The sequence below is a fragment of the Schistocerca nitens genome, chromosome 1, assembly GCF_023898315.1.
Source record: "Schistocerca nitens isolate TAMUIC-IGC-003100 chromosome 1, iqSchNite1.1, whole genome shotgun sequence".
NCBI lineage: Eukaryota > Metazoa > Arthropoda > Insecta > Orthoptera > Acrididae > Schistocerca > Schistocerca nitens.
Window position 1 is genome coordinate 640791181 of NC_064614.1, and position 23269 is coordinate 640814449.

Below are 23269 nucleotides of genomic sequence, written 5' to 3' on the forward strand. Positions count from 1 at the left end.
GGGTTCAGTGGACAGAGGAATACCTCTGTGGGAGGGGTGGGAAGGATACTGGACAGGACATTTCTCATTTCAGGGCAAGACGAGGGGTAATCAAAATCCTGGCAGAGAGTGTAATTCACTTGCTCCAGTCCTGGATAATACTGTTACGAGAGCAATGCTCCGCCGTGGCCGGACATTGAGACTTTGGGGGCTGGTGGGAGACTGGAAAGATAAGGCATGGGAGATTTGTTTTTGTACAAGGTTGTGGTCAGCAAAGGCTTCTGTATGACTCTCGGTATATTTCGAGAGGGACTGCTTGTCACTGCCGATGAGATGACCATAGGTGGCTAGGCTATACGGAAGGGACTTCTTGGTATGGAACAGGTGGTAGTTGTCGAAGTAGAGGTATTGCTGGTGATTAGTAGGTTTGCTATGGACAGAGGTACTGATGTAGCCATTTTTGAGGTGGAGGTCAATATCTAGGAAGATGACTTGTTGGTTTGAGTAGGACAAGGTGAAGCAAATGGGGTAGAAGTTGTTGAGGTTCTGGAGGAATGTGGATAGGTGGCCCTCACCTTCAATCCAGATAGCAAAGATGTCATCAATGAATCTGAACCCGGTGAGGGGTTTAGGATTCTAGGTGTTTAGGAAGGATTCCTCTAGGTGACCCATGAATAGGTTGGCATAGGATGGTTCCATGCTAGAACCCATAGCCGTACCCCAGATTTGTTTGTAGTTAATGTCTTCAAAGGAGAAGTAATTGTGGGTGAGGATACGGTTGTTCATGGCGACTAGGAAGGAGGTTATTGGTTTGGAATCTGTCGGGCATTAGGAAAGGTAGTGTTGAATAGCAGTAAGGTCATGGGCATTGGGAATGTTAGTGTACAGAGAGGTGGCATCAGTAGTGTTGAGCAGGGCACCATGTGGTAAAGGGACAGGAACTGTGGAGAGTCAGTGGAGGAAATTGTTGGTATCTTTCATATAGGAGGGTAGGTTCTGGGTAATAGGTTGAAGGTGTTGGTCTATGAGAGCAGAGATTCTCTCAGTGGGGGCACAGTAACTGGCCACAATGCGGCATCCTTGGCAGTTAGGTTTATGGACTTTAGGAAGCATATAGAATGTAGGAGTGCAGGGAATGGTAGGGGTGAGCAGAGAGATGGATTCTGGGGAGAGGTTCTGGGATGGGTCTAAGGATTTGAGTAGTGACTGGAGATCCTGCTTGATTACTGGAATGGGGTCACTGTGCAAGATTTGTAGGCAGAGGTATCTGACAGCTGGCGGAGTCCTCCCACCAGTTAATCCTTGCGGTTCAAAACAGAAGTGGTGGAGCCTTTGTCCACAGGTAGGATTATAAGGTCAAGATCAGTTTTTAGATGGTGGACTGCAGTTCTTTCTGTGGATGTGAGGTTAGTTTGCATGTTGAGGGATTTGGGGAATGATGGTGAGGCAAGGTTCAAGGTTAAGAAATTCTGGACAGTTAACAGAGGGTGGTTTGGGGGCAGTGGGGGAGGATCATGGCTGGAAGGAGGAGTGAACTGAGATGGATTAAACGCATTGAAGATCATGTAAGCATTGTATTCATTGCTCTGAATCATATCACATAGCATATAATCAATCAAGAGAAGCATTTTCACAAAAGTGATAAAGTTCTAAAAATGAAAGAATAAATAGCATTTCCAAAGAGAAAATATTATTGCCAAATTCATATGATATTCTTCTTTTAATATCTTTTAATACACACTTTTTTAATACCTTGTGTTCTTCCTCACGATTCAAGCTATCGCCATACCAAATTTCATCAACATCACCATTTCATTTGGTTAGTTATGAAAATGTAGCAGTCAGACTTACTTTTGCATTTATAATATTAGTACGGATAAAACTTTCAGTTATTATATACTTTTTATTATATACTTTTTTCCAAGATCTGATTTTGATGAAGTAAATCCCATAGGTTGCCCAATGATAGGCCCAAGCAACGCATGGAAACTCCATGAAAGAGATTAGCAAGTTGAAACAGACAGTTTGGAAGAGGTTTAGATGAAACTTTAAATCACAGTACTTTTTTCCATGATTCGATTCTGATGAACTAAAGCCTATATAGGCTAGGGCCCCAAGCTGTGCTCAAGTTACTTGCGAAAATCCCATGAAAATAGCGGCACCGGAAGGATATTCACAACTTTTACAGAAACCAGACTTGAGTTTCAACATCGGAAGGACATGAAAGGATGGCAGTAGTTGATCACAGACAGAGTTTGCAGCTTATCACCGAGGTTATTCATCCTGTGTGTTGAGCAAGCAATAAAGGTAACCCAGGAAAAATTTGGAAGGGAAGTTAAAGTTCAGGGAGAATGAATAAAAATATCCATTTTCACTGCAGGGAAAATTGTTAAGACAATAAGGAAAGTCATTTCACTCCCAAATATCACATGTTCTGTGGTAGGAAACCTCCTTCCGTTTCAGGATACAAGATGGTGCACAACCCACGAAATATGGCTTAACAATCCACACGTTACGTAACTAGTTTTAAAAAATACTGAATTTTACTCATTATAAAACTCTGTAACTGAAGAGTTGACGATTTCCTCCAAATTGCTTTAGTATGTTTACAGCACTTAAATATGTAGAAATCTTAACATTTACAAACGCTGCACAGAACACAAACTCACGTCTCACAAAAACAGAAGAAAATAACGGCAACTGCCCATGGCGCTCTCTAACGTGCATTCTTCATGTGATTCTAAAATCAACCGCTAGATTCAAACATCGACCAGGAAATATGAGGCATTGAATGGTCATCCATCCAAGTACGCGCAGAGCGCGACAATGCTTAACTTCGGTGAGCGAATGGGAATCGGTCAAACATTTGAGTTACACATTAGAATCGAACGTGGGAGTACTAAATGTTATATTTGAAAATATTTCGTTCGTAGGATTCTGGCCAGCTGTGTATTTTCGCAAAGCTGAGCACGGATTAAAAAATCACAATGTTAATCGTAGACGCCCTCTATAGCTAAATTACTGCCCTTCGCTCATTTTCTCGCTGCTGTCTACAGGCAGTCTTATCAAACTAGTCTGTTTCGTGAAAGGTATTATACGTGAATTTTCCGATTCGAAAAATAATTTGCTAGTAGTGAGATGTTTTCATCTGAAGCACCGGTAGATTCCATTCCCTTGTTCACAAGGGGCGGCCATCTTTCAGGTGCCATATGTCCAGCAACGAGTACGGTACTTCCCCTACCGCTCCCATGCACCAGCGAAAACAAATCAGTACATTGGGTAGCGACCGACGTGTTAAGTGTTACTGACGTTCTAAGTGCAAAATAACTTCTAGTTTATGTGCGAGAATACTACGCCATGATGAAAACAGCTAGTTCAAAGTCTACTTATATAAGGCAGTGGCTGCAAGATTTTCCGCATTATACAACAGTTGGGAAAATTATTTTCTGCCAAGCATGCAACAAGGAGGTTAGTTGATGTTTTTCTTAGACTTCTTATTTTCCTGTCACTTAGAATTCTTTTTTATCGCTATCCTTTAGTAATACGAAATACTCTTTATATGCGATTCTAAACTGCATTTCCCTTTTCTCTCATATTAGGTTTCGAGTGTTACGAAATCTCACTTAACTCAGCATGCAGATGGAACCGCACATAAAACTAATGTTGAACGAAAGTCAAAATTGAAGCAAACTCTTTCAACCAATAAATCTGGTGAATCCTCCGAAAAAAACAAGTTCTGCAGTGATTTGTTTCATGCACTTGTGGCAGCAAACATCCCCTTTTGGAAACTAGAAAACCCTGTTTTCAGAGGTTTTCTTGAGAAGTACTGCCATCAGTCTATTCCTGCAGAGTCAACTTTACGTAAGAATTATGTGGATTCAGCTTTCAGTGCTGCATTGCACAGAATCCGAGAAGATGTTGGAGAATCTTGTATATGGATTTCTGTGGAAGAAACTACTGACAGTCTTGGCCGTTACATTGCAGACCTGATTATTGGCAAGCTAGATCCGGATGCTCCATCCAGGGCTCATTTGATTTACTCAAAACAGCTTGCAAAAACTAACCAACAAACAATAGCACAGTTTGTGAACAATGGGCTTAAGGTGCTATACCCAAATGGAGTGGATGAGAATAAGGTGCTTCTGGCCGTCACTGATGGTGCTGCATATATGATAGCAGCATTTCAACTATTAAAAGTATTCTACCCATTGATGCTGCACGTAACTAGTGTAGTGCATGGGATCAACCGCATAGCAGAGCAGGTAAGGCTACAATTTCCTAAAGTAAATAAAGTAATATCTATGGTGAAGAAAATTTTTGTTAAGGTACCATCAAGAATACAGGCATTCAAAGAACAGCTTCCAGATGTCCCATTGCTGCCAGAGCCTGTTGTCACTCGCTGGGGCACGTGGCTGATAGCAGCAAAATACTATAGCACGCATCTCTCAGCTGTCCAGAAGGTGGTTGAAAATATACCGGAGGATGCTGCATCCGTAACTGCAGCAATGGAGTTACTCAAAGATTCTTCTTTAAAACAGGACTTATCTTACATTAGGGCCCACTACACATTTATGGCAAGAATAATTTCACAATTAGAAGGCTTATGGAGACCTATCTACGACAATATTTCTTTGCTTGAAGAAGTCAACATGAAAATTAATGAAGCGCCATGTGAAGCAGGGGAAAAAGTACGGGCAAAAATGCAAACTGTTTTGTAGAAGAACACTGGCCTGAAGGAGTTGTGTGCAGCTGCCGGACATACTCAGTGGAAAATCCAGCACTCCTGACTGCAGCATTCCTGTCCAACATGTGCCGAAAATGAAGTACGCCCCTGTCACAGCTCTTGATGTAGAACGTTCTTTTTCAGCGTATAAATTGCTTCTGACTGACAAACACCACACTTTTTCACTAGAAAACATAGAAAAGATTTTGGTTATTTATTGTGAAGCCAACTATGGTCAGAATATGTGAAACTACGAATGTATTAATTAAACCATTGCCACATCTTTTTTACGGAGATCTTTATCTTGCAGGAATTCAAAAATATTTGGAGTTATGTTCAGCATTAATGTTGTAGATTGCTGTTCTCTGTAACTGTGCAAATATTCATTCTCCTTGTTTTAATGACTTATAATATGTTCATACTGTCAACATTGTGTATTTTAATTTATTTTTATTTTCTCTGCATCATTTTTATTAGAGCCTATTTTAGGTTTTATATAGCCTAAATGAACTACTGAAGGAGCCTATTTTAGGTGCCTAAAACACACTTTTTTACGACCTAAAAATCCGTGGTCTAGTGATCACAGACGCACGGGAAAAAAAGGGCACGCACAAAAATTTGTGGAAAGAACGCACGTACGCACACCTTTGGGATGTTGTGGAACCGGATTCATAGCCGGCCGCGGTGGTCTAGCGGTTCTGGCGCTGCAGTCCGGAACCGCGGGACTGCTACGGTCGCAGGTTCGAATCCTGCCTCGGGCATGGGTGTGTGTGATGTCCTTAGGTTAGTTAGGTTTAATTAGTTCTAAGTTCTAGGGGACTTATGACCTAAGATGTTGAGTCCCATAGTGCTCAGAGCCATTTGAACCATTTGAACCGGATTCATACCAGGTCTCACTGACCGACATCGATACCTCTCCTCAGTGCAGCACTCCGTAAAGAATGGGCTGCCATTCCCCAAGAAACCTTCCAGCACCTGACTGAACTTGAGAGAGTGGAAGCTGTCATCAAGGCTAAGGGTGGGCCAATGCGATTCTGAATTCCAGCATTACCGATGGAGGGCGCCATGAACTTGTAAGTCATTTTCCGCCAGGTGTCCGGATACCTTTGATCACATAGTTTATTCATGGGAGGCGATGTTTATCCTCTGAGGACTGATATGCTGAAACCATACATAGTTACTTGAACTGCACGAAAAAATTACAAATACCGATTATGCAGAAAAAATGGTTCAAATGGCTCTGAGCACTATGGGACTCAACATCTGAAGTCATCAGTTCCCTAGAACTTAGAACAACTTAAACCTAACTAACCTAAGGACATCACACACATCCATGCCCGAGGCAGGATTCGAACCTGCGACCGCAGCGGTCGCGCGGTTCCAGACTGAAGCGCCCAGAACCGCTCGGCCACACTGGCCGGCGATTATGCAGAAGGCGCGTTATTGAGAACATTACGAGATTTCTAAAGCACTCTTTAGAATTTTTCGCTCTGCTGTATGTTTGGAAGCAAGTCATATAGATAAAAAAGTAAAAGCAACTGTTGGTTTATATTATTATTTAATGGTCACTGTGGCTCAAAGCTATACTGTGAGTAAATCTTATAAGAACATACAATATGGCGTAATTCATGCTGGCGTATCTTCAGATAATTCGACTGTGGTAGCAATATAAACGTCTATCGCTGGAAACATTTTCACATCGCTTGACATGATGGTTACGGAAACTATTCACGGTACACAAGCTATGAAAACTGCCCGGTAACAGACGAGTGTTTGCACAAGCCCCCCTATTCTCGGTACACACGCTCAAGCATGCACACGCTTGCATGCTTGTACAAGCTTGCATAACTAACATTAGATCAGGCATCAAGCAGTTTGTACAGGATGGGGCAAATAAAAGTGGCCCAGAGAACAGGGTTCCAGGGTACAAAGAAAGACACCAGAGGAAAGGAAATCCAGAGGAAAGGAAATTCAGTACTAACGTGACTATGGCAGGCGTTGAAAGTGGCCACCACTCATCTTCTGGCTCTTTTGGTCCGTAGTCAGAAAGTTGCTGAAGGGGGATCGTAGCTGGACTGCTGGAATTGCTCCAATCTCATGCGAAATGTTCTGCTGCTGATCTTGAAGACTGGGGTTGTTGTGATGCACCTTAGACTTGAGGGCTCCCCACACAACGTAATCGCAGACTGGCAGTTTAGGTGACCTGGGTAGCCAGCTAGGGTCGCGAACAAACCTAACAACTTTGTCACGGGTTAAGATTGTGAAATGTGTTCGAACGTTAGGCCGGCTGTAAGGGCAATTGCTCCATCCTGTTGGAAGTGATTATAGGTATTTTCTTCCTCCGTTAGTGCTGCTGCTAATGGTTTCAAAATGTTGGCACTATAACGCTCCGAAGTCAGCATCTGATGAAAGAAGATGGGACCAATAATTTGGCGCGCAGACACTGCACACCAAATCCAAACCTGATCAGCAGTGGCTGATCATGCAGTGGTGTTTTGTGAAACTTATGCGGATTCTTCACTGCCCAGAACTGTGGTTCTGTGACTTGACGTGACCACTCAGCTGAAACCAGGTTTCATCAGACATAGAGAACAGATCCATATCCAAGCCATTCATTGTTATCTCAGGGAAGTTCCATGCGGCTTTTCGCGGATGATGCTGTAGTATACAGAGAAGTTGCAGCATTAGAAAATCGCAGCGAAATACAGGAAGATCTGCAGCGGATAGGTACTCGGTGCAGGGAGTGGCAACTGACCCTTAACATAGACAAATGTAATGTATTGCGAATACATAGAAAGAAGGATCCTTTATTGTATGATTATATGATAGCGGAACAAACACTAGTAGCAGCTACTTCTGTAAAATATCTGGGAGTATGCGTACGGAACGATTTGAAGTGGAATGATCATATAAAATTAATTGTTGGTAAGGTGGGTGCCAGGTTGAGATTCATTGGGAGAGTCTTTAGAAAATGTAGTCCATCAACAAAGGAGGTGACTTACAAAACACTCGTTCGACCTATAGTTGAGTATTGCTCATCAGTGTGGGATCCGTACCAGGTCGGGTTGACAGAGGAGATAGAGAAGATCCAAAGAAGAGGGGCGCGTTTCGTCACAGGGTTATTTGGTAAGCGTGATAGCGTTGCGGAGATGTTTAGCAAACTCAAGTGGCAGACTCTGCAAGAGAGTCGCTCTGCACTGCGGTGTAGCTTGCTGTCCAGGTTTCGAGAGGGTGCGTTTCTCGATGAGGAATCGAATATATTGCTTCCCCCTGCTTATACCTCCCGAGGAGATCAAGAATGTAAAATTAGAGAGATTCGAGCGCGCACGGAGGCTCTCCGGCAGTCGTTCTTCCCGCGAACCATACGCGACTGGAACAGGAAAGGGAGGTAATGACAGTGGCACGTAAAGTGCCCTCCGCCACACACCGTTGGGTGGCTTGCGGAGTATACCCTTTAGATGTAGATGTAGATGAACAGCCAGTTAGAAAACTGGAAGCTCTGAGGAGCATCTGCTGGTTTTAATGCATTAACAACAAACACTCGGTGGGGATGCATGTGCAGGTCCAGGTAGAGTATTTGTCATTCACAACAAGAGTCGAAGAAGGATTTACTATTGTTGTGTCGGCCATATAGGCGCTTAGATCTTCAGTGCAGGGACAAGTTTTGCACATACGCTTTCGCCTGCATTGTCACACGATACGGGTGGTTTGAAAATGGACATAAGTGTCCGAAACTCGTAACCAACAAGAAATAAAAAAAAAGATACTTCTTAATGCAACTTATGACGGAGCTATAACCATTTATTTAAATAATAAAACAAGTTTCTGACCTGTCTTTTAGCTGCAGCAAGCTGCAGGTCCGTGAAATTTATAAACCTTGTAATTACGCAAACCTCTATTAAAACAAATTATTACTTCTTTGAAGTTTCTGTGCCAAATGTTCTTTTTGATGCGCTCGTGCAGATTGTATTAGACAAGCCGAGTTTATCACTATCACCATGACGTCGTTAGTTACACATTTACCATGAATATATCATATGAAAAAATACAATTTTATAAGAATTTGCATCCCATTGCAGACGTATTTCATGCATAAAAGTTTCTTTACAAGCAAACTCATTTGCCTCTTAAACCACAGAGATCTTGAAATTTTGGACAGTAACAGAATGAAGTGCAATTTGAAATTGTTATCTCTGCTTAACATGTAATTAATTGCGGTGGATCAGATTTATTGTCTTTGTATGCAGTCGTATCCTTAAGCCCCGTGCAGTGTGACCACATCCAAACAAATGATGACAAGACGGAGTTCTCAACAATAGAGGCGTCCCTGTAGCAGCCAATGCCGTTGCGTGGCAACAGTCTGGGACTAGACTATTGGTGAACAATGTTGATGAGTCCGTCCACGGTCAGCAAAACCTTAACAAAACGGCGAATCGTGGTAAGAGCACGGAGCAACCGTAGCAATCGCAAGGTAAGACACCGACAAACATTTTCCAATTTCTGAAAAATCCGTGGCACCCAAAACAATGGCGTAAATTCGATTGCACCTTTCTGTGGAGGCATAACAAATTTTCACAGTCGTATCTGTAATGAATATGAAGACCTCTCAAACGGCATTTATCTTCTGGGTAATTTGAGGGGGCAGATCAGTCACCCAGACTTCATTGCCGCTTGTCTGTACAGTTTGTGCCGGAAAGCCTGAATTAACGGGGCAGGTGAAGAACGGGATATAACCCGTCGACTTTGACCAATGACGTCATAGGTTACTCATAGATATTAATGTCTTTACTTTCGAGCCATAGATAATAAATCGGTTGTCTGCTGTGGATAAGTGCTATCATCGTAAATTGAAATAAATGAATGCGTTTTTAAAACACAGCGTTACTTCAGTCTGGAATCGCGCGACCGCTACGGTCGCAGGCTCGAATCCTGCCTCGGGCATGGATGTGTGCGATGTCCTTAGGTTAGTTAGGTTTAAGTAGTTCTAGGGGACTGATGGCCTCAGAAGTTAAGTCCCATAGTGCTCAGAGCCATTTGAACCATTTTTGAAAACACAGTGTTAGACATTCTTTGCGGTTTTCTCGTTTGCACTGATTTAAACAATTGGTTCTTTCCAATTCATTCGTTACTTAATTTTATTCTTAGTGAGTTTGAGATAATTTGGAAGAATAGTTTTTCATTTAGAAGTGTTTTTAGTTTTTGATTTTCTTTTGTAGATATGAATTTATCTATTCCCATGAATACGGAAGACTTAAAGAAGGCCTTGGCCTTAGACATGATGGCAACCATTCGATTTTTGTAAATGTCTGAACTTGTTGATTACATTAGATGTCGTGATTGCGGCAAACATATGCACTTGATAAATGTGTCTCGTTGTCGTACTTACGATTTATTCATGTAGAGGTGTAGGTGTAGCAAGGATCGACTATGACTTTCAATTAGACGATGAACTTGGTTTTGAGGGATATAATAAGAATTACATACTGTTGATGTTTGAGGTATCCTGTGTGGCTGTGCGTGCATGAATGTTGTATGAGTGAGCGTAACGTTTTAGACTGGTTTCGTTTTTTAGGGAAGTTTGTGGGGAATATAAAGTGTTGGTGACTTTGGCGGGGCGGGGGGGAAGGGTGTTATAGTCGAAATCGATGGATCTCATTTTGACAAAACCAAGTACAACAGGGGGGATCGTGCGGTGGGGTTATAGGTTTGGGGGGGGGGGGGGGGTTGTAGTTTCATGTTCCGAATGCGATGATGTAGTTTTTAAAGTAGTTCCTAATCGAAAAAAGAGTGTGTTGGTGAAATTAATTGAAGATCATGTTGCAGAGGGCTCTTTAGTTATTTCTGATGGTTTTTCTTCATATAGGGATTTGAGGAATTGGGGTTTTCAGCATCATATTGAATTCAGATTCCCATCAACTGGGGCTTAAACCAATAACATAGAAGGTTGTTGGTCAGTCATAAAATCTGACGCATTTCGGCAGTACAAAGCCATTTAGATGGATATTCATGGAGGTATTGTGTACCCAACACATATTGCCCGTTTATGTGTTTTCTTAAACGTGTTGGGCAAATGTATCCCCCAACATTTGGTAGTTAATTTCAGGTTGGGATGCGTGTTGGGGGGTGGGGGGGACTGATAATTAAGGACAGGGTGGATTTGGTCGGGATGATTAAAATATTGATTTGGATTTTTTGGGGTTAAGCCATCATTCTTCATTTTCTTATGTTAGGTAATTTTCTTCTGTGTTTTTTTGTATTATTTTACTTCATTTCGTCGATGTAAACTTCTGGGTTTATATATTTGTGTGTATGTGTGCTTTTTATGATGTTGTGTTTCTTGTGTATGTGGGTATGTGATTTTTCCTGACGTCTTTCAAGGCGAGCTTTGTTTTTTGTGGATGATTTTGCGTATGTTAAGTTTATTTTTTGTTGTTGTGCTGAATTTGTCTATTTTGATGCATTTCTTTGTCGTATTATATTGTTCAGCGTTGAGTATGGTTTCGTCAGCTGCAGTACGAAATACAAATTTTGCAATTGTTGCTCTTTTTCCCTTTCCTTTACTAGTATCACTACGATTTTTTCGAGTCCAGACTAGCACTACTGAAGGAGAAGAGACAGAAATACGTAAAATTTGTATCACGTAATTCAGCTGACAAATACAGGTCAACTGGACTACGGGATACTGGTGCTAGCTATACAAAAAAGCGACATATGTGACATTGGTATCTTTTACGTATATAGGTCAACTGAAGAACAGGATACAAATATTATATATGTCGCCATTTTTCGCCTTCTCTACCACTAGTATCCACATGGGTCAACTGAAGTACACGATACATATGTTATAAATATCGTGATTTTCCCATTCGCTAGTACTAGTATCCTATTCTTCAGCTGACGTATATAGCTCAACTGAAGAATGAGATATAAATATTACTGTTGTCGTTTTTTGTTCAAATGGTTCAAATGGTTCTGAGCACTATGGGACTTAACATCTGTTGTCATCAGTCCCCTAGAACTTAGAACTACTTAAACCTAACTAGCCTAAGGACATCACACACATCCATGCCCGAGGCAGGATTCGAACCTGCGACCATAACAGTCCCGCGGTTCCGGACTGCGCGCCTAGAACCGCTAGACCACCGCGGCCGGCTCGTTTTTTGTCATCGCTAGCAAGACTATGATAATTTTCAGTCGATACTATAGTATCGAAGGCAAAATAAAATTTTGACCCATTCTTCAGTTTACCTATATAGTTCAATTGAAGTATGGGATACAAATTTTATGTGTGTGGGTTTTTTTTCGCCTTCGCGTAGTTCAACTGAGGTACAGGACGCCATTGTTGCTAGATTTCTTCGTTTTCGTTAGCAATAGTATCATAGTCTTCAGTTGACCTATGTAGGTCAACTGAAGTATGCGATACAAATATTATATATGTAGATCTTTTTGCCTTCGCTAGGAATACTATCTACGTAAGAACACAATGCTAGTATTAGCGGAGGCGAAAGAAGCAACAGCTGTAAAATTTGTATCCCGTGCTTCAGTTGACCTATATAGGTCAACTGAAGAATAGGATACTAATGCTAACGAAAAGGAAGAAATCGACGTACGTTAAATTTGTATCCTGTACTGCAGTTAACCTATATCTACGAGGTGCGGCTAGAAAAAAACCGGACTGATGCTGGAAAAAACATTCATTTACAATTATTTACAATTTCATGTTATCTCCTTCAATGTACTCTCCTCCTCGGTCTCTACACCGCTCCATACGAATTTTCCACTGTTCATAGCAATGCTGCAGATCATTTTCGGTAAGTCCATACATTACTTTCGTCGCTTTTTCTTTTACTGCTTCAACAGTCTCAAATCTAGTTCCTTTCAAAGCTGACTTGACTTTAGGGAAAAGAAAAAAGTCACAGGGGGCCAAATCAGGTGAGTAGGGTGGATGATCTAAGATGGGAATGTTGTGTTTTGCCAAAAACGTCTTCACTGACAACGCACTGTGAGCTGGGGCATTGTCTTGGTGAAGGATCCATGACTTTTTCTCCACAAATCGTTCCGTTTTCTCCGTACTCGCTCACGTAGGGTAGCCAGGACGCTAATGTAGTAATGCTGATTCACTGTTTGTCCCTCTGGTACCCAATCAATGTGCACAATCCCTTTGATGTAAAAAAAAAAAAAAAAAAAATCATCATTGCCTTGAATTTCGATTTTGACATTCGTGCTTTTTTTGTCGTGGAGAACCAGGAGTTTTCCAATGCATCGATTGGCGTTTAGTTTCGGGATCGTAAGTAAAAAACCACGATTCATCGCAAGTAATAACATTTTGTAAGAAGGTGGGATCACTTTCAATGTTTTCCAGGATGTCAGAACAAATCATTCTTCGGCGTTCCTTCTGTTCAATTGTGAGACACTTTGGAACCATTTTTGAACACACTTTGTTCATGTTGAAACTTTCATGAAGAATCTGCCTAACACTTTCCTTGTCAACTCCTGTTAACTCAGACACTGCTCTGATTGTTAAACGGCGATCTTGTCGAACAAGTTTACCGATTTTTTCAATGTTTGCATCAGTTTTTGCTGACAATGGTCTGCCAGTGCGAGTGTCATCACTGGTGTCTTCGCGGCCATCTTTAAATCGTTTAAACCACTCAAACACTTGTGTTCGCGATAAACAATCATCGCCGTACACTTGTTGTAACATTACAAACGTTTCACTTGCAGATTTTCCTAGTTTGAAACAAAATTTGATGTTAACACTCTGTTCTTTCTGTACACTCAACATTTTCCGACGCACAGACAAAACGTCAACTACTTAAAACAGACGCCACGGGCAGACTGAGTGCAGGAGGCAGATGAAACTCGAGCAGTAGACGGAGCGAGAGTCACGTGACAGGCCACGCGACTTTCAGCCTTATTGCATTCGTTTTATTGTTTCACCAGTACTAGTCCGGTTTTTTTGTAGCCACACCTCGTATATATATATATATATATATATATATATATATATATATATATATATATATATATATATATATATATATATATATATAGGTTAACAGGAAGAAATCGACGTACGTTAAATTTGTATCCTGTACTGCAGTTAACCTATATATATATATATATATATATATAGGTTAACTGCAGTACAGGATACAAATTTAACGTACGTCGATTTCTTCCTTTTCGTTAGCATTAGTATCCTATTCTTCAGTTGACCTATATAGGTCAACTGAAGCACGGGATACAAATTTTACAGCTGTTGCTTCTTTCGCCTCCGCTAATACTAGCATTATGTTCTTACGTAGATAGTATTCCTAGCGAAGGCAAAAAGATCTACATATGTAATATTTGTATCGCATACTTCAGTTGACCTACATAGGTCACACACACACACACACACAGCCGGCCGAAGTGGCCGTGCGGTTAAAGGCGCTGCAGTCTGGAACCGCAAGACCGCTACGGTCGCAGGTTCGAATCCTGCCTCGGGCATGGATGTTTGTGATGTCCTTAGGTTAGTTAGGTTTAACTAGTTCTAAGTTCTAGGGGACTAATGACCTCAGCAGTTGAGTCCCATAGTGCTCAGAGCCATTTGAACCAACACACACACACACACACACACACACACACACACACACACACACACACATATATATATATATATATATATATATATATATATATATATATATATATATACTGAAGTTCGAGATACAACACATATATATGTCAACTGAGGTATTCCATGCTAACGTTACATTTATTCCTTTTTTCCTTTATTTTTTACAGAAGTACTAGGACTCAAACAAGCGATATCCTCAACATAATGTTCGAAATATTAATGGACGTGATATATGTCCAACATGTTATCTCTCCTGCATTCTTTGCTGTTAAATCTGTGTAATAAGTCATCTCTGGCAAATTCTGATGTCACTGGTCAAAGCCGACGCGTTGTATCCCGTTCTTCAGTACTCCCATTTAATTTATGCTGAAGTTCCAGAAAACTGTGATTACCACAAATTATTCACTTTGCTCTGAAGTATCCGTGCCATGTGCTCTATTGGACTCGCTCGTGCAGATAATGTTAGGAAAGTCGAGAGAGTATCACCATGGAATTTTAAAATAAATACACTCCTGGAAATGGAAAAAAGAACACATTGACACCGGTGTGTCAGACCCACCATACTTGCTCCGGACACTGCGAGAGGGCTGTACAAGCAATGATCACACGCACGGCACAGCCGACACACCAGGAACCGCGGTGTTGGCCGTCGAATGGCGCTAGCTGCGCAGCATTTGTGCACCGCCGCCGTCAGTGTCAGCCAGTTTGCCGTGGCATACGGAGCTCCATCGCAGTCTTTAACACTGGTAGCATGCCGCGACAGCGTGGACGTGAACCGTATGTGCAGTTGACGGACTTTGAGCGAGGGCGTATAGTGGGCATGCGGGAGGCCGGGTGGACGTACCGCCGAATTGCTCAACACGTGGGGCGTGAGGTCTCCACAGTACATCGATGTTGTCGCCAGTGGTCGGCGGAAGGTGCACGTGCCCGTCGACCTGGGACCGGACCGCAGCGACGCACGGATGCACGCCAAGACCGTAGGATCCTACGCAGTGCCGTAGGGGACCGCACCGCCACTTCCCAGCAAATTAGGGACACTGTTGCTCCTGGGGTATCGGCGAGGACCATTCGCAACCGTCTCCATGAAGCTGGGCTACGGTCCCGCACACCGTTAGGCCGTCTTCCGCTCACGCCCCAACATCGTGCAGCCCGCGTCCAGTGGTGTCGCGACAGGCGTGAATGGAGGGACGAATGGAGACGTGTCGTCTTCAGCGATGAGAGTCGCTTCTGCCTTGGTGCCAATGATGGTCGTATGCGTGTTTGGCGCCGTGCAGGTGAGCGCCACAATCAGGACTGCATACGACCGAGGCACACAGGGCCAACACCCGGCATCATGGTGTGGGGAGCGATCTCCTACACTGGCCGTACACCACTGGTGATCGTCGATGGGACACTGAATAGTGCACGGTACATCGAAACCGTCATCGTACCCATCGTTCTACAATTCCTAGACCGGCAAGGGAACTTGCTGTTCCAACAGGACAATGCACGTCCGTATGTATCCCGTGCCACCCAACGTGCTCTAGAAGGTGTAAGTCAACTACCCTGGCCAGCAAGATCTCCGGATCTGTCCCCCATTGAGCATGTTTGGGACTGGATGAAGCGTCGTCTCACGCGGCCTGCACGTCCAGCACGAACGCTGGTCCAACTGAGGCGCCAGGTGGAAATGGCATGGCAAGCCGTTCCACAGGACTACATCCAGCATCTCTACGATCGTCTCCATGGGAGAATAGCAGCCTGCATTGCTGCGAAAGGTGGATATACACTGTACTAGTGCCGACATTGTGCATGCTCTGTTGCCTGTGTCTATGTGACTGTGGTTCTGTCAGTGTGATCATATGATGTATCTGACACCAGGAATGTGTCAATAAAGTTTCCCCTTCCTGGGACAATGAATTCACGGTGTTCTTATTTCAATTTCCAGGAGTGTATTTTACTACGAATATACCATAAGGTATAATACATTTCTATGAGATTCTGTAGTGCCTTACAGACGGATTCCATGCATTGAAATTCCTTTGTAAGGAAGATTATTTACCACTTGGTCTCTTGTCTTGAAAAGTTTGGACCTCACCGTATTCAAATGTGATTTGAAATTGCTTTCTCTGATTACGTTTAATTAAATAACACGAATCAGCTTTAGTGTCTTCTTGCCAATGCAGTACCAGTATAGTGCTACAATATATACTTTCCTCCTCGTGTCCCTAGCGCTGAATCGGTTGAAACTGTTGGGTGTTGAAGACTTTAGCATTACCTTGGAAATGCTCACACAGTAAGTTTTCAAGTAATAAAACCATAGCATAGAAGAAACGGGTTTAAACTCAGTATAAGTTCGGCTGAATATAGACTACAATATATAACCAAAGTTAAGAGACTTCCACAGGATAGGTTAGCATGTTGGGCTGCAACAAACCAGTCTTCAGTAATTATGTAACGCTAAGCAATTTCTGATCAAAGAGTAATTTGTTAACACTGTGTTATTATATTTTTACAATGAATTTGAGTGTGAAATATTATTTTATTTTACATGAAATAGTCAGTCACCAGGTTGGGAAACCAGCTGGGGGTCTGTCTCCAGGAGTGGAGGTTTACAAATAGTTGGGTTGGTAATGTGGATTGTAGGCAACTGGAGTGTGGGCAACTGGACAGCACTGTTGACCAGGTGGATTCGCCATTATGAGGAGCAGCTACCAAATGTGTCAGCCACTGATGATGCAACTACAAGATGGGTTAGCCACAGAAAGCTATGCCACTGGAAGTTTGATAGCTGAATGGTTCAGGTACCAAAGGGGTAGGCCACACTTAGTTTTGGCAATGAGATGAATCGGCCATCTGAGGGTATGGCAGCTTGGGACAGGTCAGAAACTAGATGGGTTGGATACTTGTAGGGTTTGCAACTGGAGGTGCCAGCAATAAGAAAGGTCAAGAACTGCAAGTGTCAGATACTGGGTGGTCAGTTACCAGGGAAGATTCACCACCAAGGCAGTTCAGCAACCATGAAGATCTATAATGAGGGTGATTGACAAGCAGGTATATGCCACTGGGGACATCTGCAACCAGGGAGGTCGGCCAAAACAGGGCAAGCCACTGAAGGTGTCAGCCACTGAAGTAGCAACAACCGAAGGGTCAGCTGCAGAGTGTGGCAGTAACCAAAGGGGTCGCTAGCCAAAGGTGTCAATTACCAAAGTTGTCAGCCACAAAGGTGGTAGGTCACTGGAGGGGTTGGCCACCTGAGGCGACAGCAACTGGAGGGGTGGGAAACTAGCTGGGCTGGCCACTGGAGGGGTGTGCCACAGAAGGGCATGGCAACTGAAGGAGTTGGTAACCAAAGGGACAGATGACTGAAGGGGTTGTTCACACAAGTAGCCAGCTGCTGGTGGGGTCAGCCACCTGAGGTGTCAGCAACCAGAAGGAGTGGCAACCAGAAGGACACTGGGGAGGATTCACCACCAGGATGTCAGTCATCAGCAGTGCACACCATCACCTGGGAGGGTCAGTGATGAGGGTTGTTGGCAACCATAGGAGCCACCTATGGAGTGTCGGCAACCATGAACATCAGCCACCACAAAGCTGTTGGCCACCGAAGGGGCCGCAGTCAAGGAATGGACTGTCTGTTATTAGCTAAATATTCAGTATATGATATGAACCCTGATTAATAAGCACCACATCCTCTGAAAACACAAATGAAGACAAACGGTCAGATTTTTGACAAGGAATTTCAGGACAGCTTCCCAAAACTATCATGAAAATATAGTACAGGATGTTCTTTCCCAAAGTTGTGTTGGATGTTTTCCCAGTATCCCCCATTACTGCGAGCTACCAACTCCTGGGACAACCCCCCCCCCCTTTCCATGATGCATGTGATCCTCCAGTGGTCAACTCACAAGAGGATTTCCCTGGCTGCTGATCCCCATTCCTATCAACCACACCAGCTGCCAATTGCAACAGCCGGCAATGCCTCTGTCTGAGGAAACCTCAGACACACTTGTTTCTTATTCAGCAGTGGACTATGTTTGGAAGCACACAAACTGACCTTGCAAGGATGTTCTAACGTTGCTACTTGCCTATCCACCTGTTGATATGTCCTGTTATCATTTGTCTATATGAGATCAGCTGTCTTAGTCACTAGCTCTCCCTGTAAGCATAGGAAGCCTCTCTATCCTTTGGGCAATACTTATCAGGAATGAACATAAATATAACCCATTATACCATGCTACAGTCGAATTTTAATTAAGAATTTTTGCATGCAACCTGGTGTAATGGGTACTTCTTGAAAATTGTTGCCTAAGACAGCTATAGTTAAGCTCTATAATAGGATACTAGCAAAGAAAGATGACCTGACGTATATAAGTCAACAGAAAGTATGAAGAGGGTAGCCTGCATTTGAATACTAATATGTTGATAGACAAATGGCAATGTTAAAACATGATTGTAAGGCCATTTATGGTGTTGGTAAACATAGTAAACAAATGACTAAAAGGAGAGGTAGCCAGAAGGTACCACAGCTGGATGGATTGTTCGCCAGAAAGGTCAGCAAGTGGATGGATGAGTCAGCTGTTGAGGCTGTCAACTGCCATGTAGTTGGTCGCCTTGAGGGTTCACCACCAGAGAGTCAGACAGGAGGTGCGGGCATCAGCAATCATAAGGGTTGGTAATGAGTGTTGTTGGCAACTGGAGGGTGGGCCACTGAGGTAATTGGTGATGAGGGATATTGGCAGGCATAGGGTATGCCCACCAGAAGGGCCAGCCACTGAAGGGGCAACTGTTGCAGTTTTGAGCCACAGAAGGGGACTGCATCTGAAGAGATTGGTACTAAAAGGTCGGCTACTGAAGCAATTTATTGCAATTCAACGCAGGTACCAAAGGTTTCATTCACTTGAGGGGAAGTCAACTGTAATTGTCAGGAGCTGGAAGGGTTGGGCACTGGAGGATTTTGCCACTGAAGGTGTTTGCAACTGGCATGACCGGTGACTAGAAGTAAATGACACCTGGTGGTGAGTGGTCAGGTTGTGTACCCACCTGGGGTCAGTCACCGGAAGTGGGTGTTCAGTGGTTGGGTCAGTAATGTGGATTTTAGGCAACTGGAGTGTGGGCTACTGGGGAACTGTCGACCAAGTTGGTTCGCCATCATGAGGGACAGCCACCAAATGTGTCAGTCACTAATGGATCAACAACAGACGGGGTGAACCACAGAAAGGTATGCCAACAGAAGTTTGATGCTGCACTTAGGTTTTGTCACAAGATGATTTGGCCACCTGAGGATATGGCAGGGTATGGAGGCAACTGGGTGGGTTAGGCACTGGAAGGATTTGCTAGTGGAGGTGTCAGCAACAAGGAAAGTTGACAACAGCAAGCATTGGACACAAGGTGTTCAGTGAGCAGGGTGGATTCACCACTAGTTGGGGTCGACAATGATAAAGATCAGTAATGAGGGTGGCTGGCAACTGGTTATATGCCACTGAAGACATATACAACCAGGGAGGTCGTCCAAAATGGGGGCAGTTGCTGTAGGTGTCAGCCACTGATGCAGCAACTATCAAAGGGGTCCATTACCAAAGGGGTCAGCTACAAAATTAGTGGGCCACTGGAGGTGTTGGCCACCTGAGGGAATGGGAACCAGAAGGTTCAGAAACTGGAAGGGGTGGCCTCTGGAGGGGTCTGCCACAGAAGTGAATGGCTACCAAAGGAGCTGGTAACCAAAGGGGTAGGCAATCGAAGGGTTGGCCACACAATTGGATGTCAACTGAGGTGTCAGCAACAAGAAGGATGATTGACAACCAGGGGTATGTCACTGGGGACATCTGGAACCAGGGAGGTAGGTGACAATGGGGGCAGTCAATGAAGGTGTCAGCCACTGAAGTAGCAACCACTGAAGTGGTCAGCTACAGAAGGTAACAGCAACCAAAGGGGTGGGTAACCAATGGAGTCGGTTGCCAAAGGGGTCAGCCACAAAAGTGGTGGGCAACCTTAAGGGTAAGTCACATGAGGGGTCAGTGTCCAGAGGGGTAAAAACTGGAAGGGCTGGCCACTGCGGGAGTCTGCCACTGAAAAGCATACCAACTGAAGAAATTGGTAACCTAAAGTGTAGTGACCGAAGAAGTTGCCACACAAGTGTATGTCAACTGGAGGGGTCGGCCACCTGTGTTGTCAGCAACAAGAAGATGAAGGATCGGCTACCTGGTAGTCGGTCACCAGGGAGGGTTCAATGCTGGGCTGTCTGTCACTAGTAGTGTGTGTCAGCAAGTGTGGGGTTCGGTAGCAAGGATTGTTGGCCATTGGAGTGGTCGCCATTGGCGTTTTAGCGAAGATGGACATCAGCCACCATAGGGTTCAGCCACCAGAGGTGTCAGCCACTAAAGTGGGGGCCGATGGAGTGGTTGACCACAGAAGGAGATGGCAACCAAAGGGGTTGGTAATCAAAAGAGTTGGCTACTGAAGGGGTTGGTCACATTGGTAGTTAACCATCAGATGGGTTGGTCACCTGAGGAGCCAGCAACTGTAAGGATTGGTTACTGGAATGGTTGGCCAATGGAGGTGTCATCCACCTGATGTGTTGGCAGCTGGAATAGTAGGCATCCTGAAGGGTGAGTAAGTGGGTAGTCCACTGATGTAGTGGCTTTGCCACCAGGAGGTCAATCACCAGGAAGGGGGGTTGGCAGCTGTGTTGGTTAGTGAAAAGGGCAACAACAAAGGGTGTAACCTGGGTGTTTCAGTGATCAGGGAGACTGGCAACCATAGGGGAAGGCCACAGAAAGTTTTGGCTACATAAAAGATGGCCACCAAATGGCTCTGACGCAATAGAGGATGACAACCAAACGGATCGTTAACTGAAGGGGTGAGCTACACATGTACCATGAATGTATCATAATAAATGATACAATTTTAGAATGATTTGTATTGCATTACGGACGAAGTTCGTGCATTAATCTTTCTTTGTTAGGAAGCTTATTTGCGACGTAAACAAGAGAAGCTTTGAAAAATTTGGGTCTTTAGAGCGGATAACGTGACTTGAGATTAATGTGTGTGCTTATGTTCAGTTAAGTAACTTGGATCAGCTTTGCGATGTTTGTGGCAGTACAGTTGTTATCCTCTCTCCCAGTACAGAGCTACCATGTACACTTGGCACCTCGTGTTCCTAGCTGTGAACTAGTAGAGAATGTTAGGTTGAGTGTGTTTAACATTACCTTGGAAGTACTGTGGGAGCAAATTCTTAAATCCTATCACCATATGATTGACAGTGACCAAGGCTTGATCTCAGTGATCACATGCAGCCATTTGAGTCTCGTACAGATTCCCGTATGGAGGACATAGTGATAGACATCCCTGGAGTTGTGAAGCAGCTGAACGGGTTGAAAATAAATAAATCGCCAGGCCCTGATGAGATTCCAATTCGGTTTTACAGAGAGCACTCTACTGCATTGGCTCCTTACTTAGCTTGCATTTATCGCGAATCTCTTGCCCAAGGTAAAGTCCCGAGCGATTGGAGAAAAGCGCAGGTGACGCCTGTATATAAGAAGGGTAGAAGGACGGATCCACAAAATTACAGACCAATATCCTTAACATCGGTTTGTTGCAGGATTCTTGAACATTTTCTCAGTTCGAATATAATGAGTTTCAGCCGGCCGCGGTGGTCTCGCGCTTCTAGGCGCGCAGTCCGGAACCGTGGGACTGCTACGGTCGCAGGTTCGAATCCTGCCTCGGGCATGGGTGTGTGTGATGTCCTTAGGTTAGTTAGCTTTAAGTAGTTCTAAGTTCTAGGGGACTGATAACCACAGCAGTTGAGTCCCATAGTGCTCAGAGCCATTTTTTATAATGAGTTTCCTTGAGACAGAGACGTTGCTGTCCATGAATCAGCACGGCTTTAGAAAGTATCGCTCCTGCGAAACGCAACTCGCCCTTTTTTTACATGATATCTTGCGAACCATGGATGAAGGATATCAGACGGATGCCATATTCCTTGACTTCCGGAAAGCGTTTGACTCCGTGCCCCACTACAGATTCCTAGCTAAGGTACAAGCATGTGGGATTGGTTCCCAATTATGTGAGTGGCTCGAAGACTTCTTAAGTAATAGAACCCAGTACGTTGTCCTCGATGGTGAGTGTTCATCGGAGGTGAGGGTATCATCTGGAGTGCCCCAAGGAAGTGTGGTAGGTCCGCTGTTGTTTTCTATCTACATAAATGATCTTTTGGATAGGGTGAATAGCAATGTGCGGCTGTTTGCTGATGATTTTGTGGTGTACGGGAAAGTGTCGTCGTTGAGTGACTGTAGGAGGATACAAGATGTCTTGGACAGGATTTGTGATTGGTGCAAAGAATGGCAGCAAACTCTAAACATAGATAAATGTAAATTAATGTAGATGAATAAGAAAAAGAATCCCGTAATGTTTGAATACTCCATTAGTAGTGGAGCGCTTGACACAGTCACGTCGATTAAATATTTGGGGCGTAACATTGCAGAGCGATATGAAGTGGGACAAGCATGTAATGTCAGTTGTGAGGAAGGCGGATAGTCGTCTTCGGTTCATTGGTAGAATTTTGGGAAGATGTGGTTCATTTGTAAAGGAGACCGCTTATAAAACACTAGTACGACCTATTCTTGAGTACTGCTCGAGCGTTTGGGATCCCTGTCAGGTCCGATTGAGGGAGGATATAGAAGCAATTCAGAGGCGGGTTGCTAGATTTGTCACTGGTATGTTTAATCATCATGCGAGTGTTACGGAAATGCTTCAAGAACTCGGGTGGGAGTCTCTGGAGGAAAGGAGGCGTTCTTTTCGTGAATCGCTACTGAGGAAATTTAGAGAACCAGCATTTGAGGCTGACTGCAGTACAATTTTACTGCCGCCAACTAATATTTCGCGGAAAGACCACAAAGATAAGAGAGATTAGGGCTCGTACAGAGGCATATAGGCAGTCATTTTTCCCTCGTTCTGTTTGGGAGTGGAAC